This window comes from Oryza sativa, chromosome 12 (assembly GCF_034140825.1).
Source record: "Oryza sativa Japonica Group chromosome 12, ASM3414082v1".
Lineage (NCBI taxonomy): Eukaryota > Viridiplantae > Streptophyta > Magnoliopsida > Poales > Poaceae > Oryza > Oryza sativa.
The window spans coordinates 21,172,538-21,176,568 of NC_089046.1; the positions used below are offsets into that span (position 1 = coordinate 21,172,538).

Sequence of the window (4,031 nt, forward strand, 5' to 3'; positions counted from 1 at the left end):
AGAGTCCAAAGGGCCCAGGCCCAGCGAACGAAAAAGGATTTACAGTCCCACGCCCACTGCCCTGCCTTCACCTTTTGATTGCTTTATTTTTATACGATTTTTTGAGCAACTAGCGCGAAAGCCGTTGCGCGTTAGCGCATTCGGAACCACACATTTTTATACGATTTTCGGATCATTTGATTTTCGTTTTGAAAACTTTAAAACCTTATCAGAGAGGGGCCACTAAGGCTGGATGTTGGCTTCAAGAAATCTCCTTTAGCCTTACCCCGGGCTTTGACCATGTCTCCCGAACAATTTCAGTACATATGGCGCAAGACGATTCCACATATATATCGAGGTCGGAATGGGATCGGGTGTTTTCACGTCTCACCGTAGTGCCCGGTTTGTCTTGATTGGTGATTGATAAACAAGAAGGAAAATGGAAAAGTAGAAAATCTACATAAGCTTCCGTTGAGGTCCTTAGTTTAGTCAAGTAGGCGAGGGCATTTCCATCGCGAAGGATTCAATCCAGCCACAGGTTCCCCTACGGCTACCTTGTTACGACTTCACCCCAGTCGAAGACCCCACCGTGGTATGCGCCAATAAGACCACCAAAGGCCTTTGTGGCACTAGTGGTACACAGAAGTCATGGGTGATCATTGGTCCGATGCTTCGGGCGAAACCAATTCCCAGGGTGTGACGGGCGGTGTGTACAGGGCCCGGGTACATATTCACCGCGGCATGCTGATCCGCGATTACTAGCGATTTCAACTTCATGTTCCCGAGTTGCAGAGAACAATCCGAACTGAGGCAATCTTTCCGGATTCGCTCCGCCTTACAGCCTTGCTTCCCATTGTCATTGCCATTGTAGCACGTGTGTGGCCCAGCCCATAAGGGCCATGCGGACTTGACGTCATCCCCACCTTCCTCCAGTATCTCACTGGCAGTCCCTCGTGAGTGCGGCACGCACCTTTTTCTTTGTTTCGGAGCGGGGCGCGTACTATTACCACTACGTACCACAATTTCTCCTTAGGCGCATGTCTCAGCAACACAAAACGAGGGTTTCGCTCGTTATAGGACTTGACCAAACATCTCACGGAAAACCGGGTCATTTGACGGAAATGGAAGGTCCGAGCGGCTCATTCATTCTTGGAAAAAGAGGGGGGGGCGAGCCAATGTATCAATGAATAGATACAGTCAACGGTAGACAGACAGCGCCACCTACACGCGAATTAGCTTCCGAGGTCGAGCAGTCTCAATTTCACTACAGGATTTGCGAATGAATGCTAGGCTGGGCCACCTCAAATGCCTGAAATGCTAGTAAACCAAACCGCTCCAGATGGGCTTCCTACCGGCAGATGTTATACCTTCCCGCTATCTAACGTGTACGGCCCCATAGATAGATGATGCCAAAAAACCGGACTTATTACAAGAGCTTATGCTCCTTCCACCTCGTTCTTGATGTAATTGCACCCTCTGTGTGCCTTTCCTCTGCTGGTCAAAAAGTGGAGAGATTGCGTCAACGTGGATTTTTAGTTTATCTTGGGAGTGTTCTTCCAGCTTGTCCTCTTCCCTACGGTTTTCTTGCATGCAGTCTCTGGGAGGACTAAGGAAAGATCCTAGTACTCCAGGTAGGGCTCTAGAGAAGATTCCCTGAAAGAGCTAAGATAACTAAATTGATTTACGCTTTCCTCTTTCTTTTTTTTTTCATATATAGAATTGGAACGATTTCCTTGCCTGTGATGGGCCGCAAACGTAAGTTGGTTGTTAGCGCCAACTGAACTGCGTAACCAAAGCGATTCCCCTTATTGGAAGATAGGGTTAACCTATGTCGGTTCGACTCCGGCGAGTCGCCCCCCATTATTAGTTCGGCGTGCTGTCAGTTCCACGGGCCTAATATATGATATTTAGCATATACGAGTGCTGCTACAACCTCCTCTTCTATTCAATTGTATCTTTATACCTATCCTTCGATAAGGGGTAGGTAATTAGAGGGGAGAATGTTATTAAACATAGGAAAAAGTTTACACTAAACGATACTCAACGTATGCGGAAGATCGAGCTCTCCCGGTAGAGAACGCCGCAAGAGATAGCTAACTAAACTCACTTATAGGGATTGGTTTAATCCAAGTATAGGTTGATACACACTCTTTGAACAAAAGAGAGCGAGGGTTTAAACACGTATCACGAACGTTATGATCCGATAGTATAGGTTGAGGAGTAAGTAGGTTACTAAGGATAAGTAAATCAAAGACGATATCTTTTCTTAAGCCTTCCCATTTCTTCCTTGTTGGAGTGTATAAACTACTCTGTTTTTGACAGTGTGATTCACGGCCTACCCTAGAGGTTGTATTAAACCCGGGCTGCCTAACAGCCTGCTCCTCTTTCCCAGAGGAGGGGACGGATAGGCTTGAGTTTGACTTCTTTCCCCCTCTTAGAAATTCCTGAAGAGTGCTTCAAGCTAGAGAGTAAGTTGGGATTCTTACTTATTCAGTAAGTTGAATACAGGCCTAAAAGATACATATGGAGGTACAAAAGAGCATCATTGGAAAGTTAATACGTGAACAACCCCTTGGCGGTACCAGAAACAGAACCCTTTGGAAAAAAAGTATGTGAGATACTCAGATCTGAAGGAAAACACTATCCACGGATAGATAATCCGGTATAGCATCACACCTATTACAGGTGAAAGGTAAGAATAGCAAGGAGGGAAAGCCGTGAGGAATGAAACAGTTCATTTCCCTTATTTACCCGGATAAATACTTTAAGACAAACCCGAATACAGAATTCCCTAATTGGTAAGGGATCAGATGCTAGGATTAACCTGTTGGAGAAAGACAAAGAGAATGGAATGAGTAGTATAGAAAAGGGGAAAATGAATCAGCATTCCCAAAACAAAAGTAAGATAGGGTTGGCAATTCCACTACTTCAAAAGGTTTGTGCCTTCCTCGGTAAGAGAATTCTCAAAAGCTATGAACCGGTATAGGTAGGATAGGGTAGTATTGTTGGGATAAAACCAAGGAATCCATCATCAGGGAATGTAACCCCCTCCTTGGAATCGTAATTCGCGAAAGACCTCGCGCCAGTCAAAGCTCTATTCCCTTTCATCCAGCCCGGAACAGAGTGTAGGCGAGCCCGGATTCAAAGTAAGATGGTCGAAAGGAAAGGAAGAATAAGAAAAGGAAAAAGCAATTTCGAGAGCTATTCTCTTTTCTATTCAGTTCGGAAAAGAACAAAGATAAGAGAGGAAATGATACTCCACTCACTAGACAATAAGGTCTTACCTCGAAGTGAAATGAAAGCCAATAAGAAATAAAGAGTTCTTTTAGACGCCTTCGACTGTCGGGTTCTAGCTAATGGAATGCAAGCACTTTCGTTTTTGTTTCTAGCCCGGAGAGAGAGGCCTCCGCTTTTATCGCATTGAGTGGAAATTGGGGTTCACGCACGATTTTAAACCACCCTTGTTCACGGCATTCTACTTTTCTGGCAGCTTTGCTCTCTTTCTGAAAAAACAGACACCTTTCTTTATACGACGATAGGAAGAGCACAATGCACGCTTTCTACGATGAATGAGCTCGAGAGTTATGGAAAACGAAACTCTATCAATCACCTAACAAAGAAAGCAGTCATACACTTCCACTAACTTTCATGACCGGTTGGAACGAGATTTTCTGACTATGCAGATCCGGAACGAACTGTCCAACTCACAATTGAACATGATGCCCCAAATCAATCTTGGCCCAGGAGAACTAGTAGCGGAGCGAAGGAAAGACCTCACATTACGTACGCCAGAAGAAGCTTGTGAACGCGATATCAAGTGAATACCGCCCATGGCCAGGAATTCCTGAACAAGGAAGGATACCCAGATTAGGAATATGGCTAGCAGAAAGCAGCCTCGAAGATGGTCGAGTGTAATCACTTCTCTCACTACGGAAAGGAAGCTGGGCCGAGGCGAACAAGACAAGCCGCTTAGCAAGCAGGAAAACAAGTAGGCGAAAGAAGAGGTTTAAGTTAATGAGAGCTTGAGAATCTAGTTATTTAGTCAACTTTCT

At 45.2% G+C, this 4,031-nt stretch overlaps 1 long non-coding RNA gene across 1 annotated transcript; it reads right to left on the reverse strand.

The window, feature by feature from the left end:
* Positions 1-2,441: 2,441 nt before the first annotated feature.
* Positions 2,442-4,031, reverse strand: LOC136354623 (uncharacterized). The gene is made up of 2 exons (XR_010738172.1): positions 3,264-4,031; positions 2,442-2,803 (listed from the first exon to the last, which is right to left on the reverse strand). It is a non-coding gene; the product is annotated as an uncharacterized lncRNA (long non-coding RNA).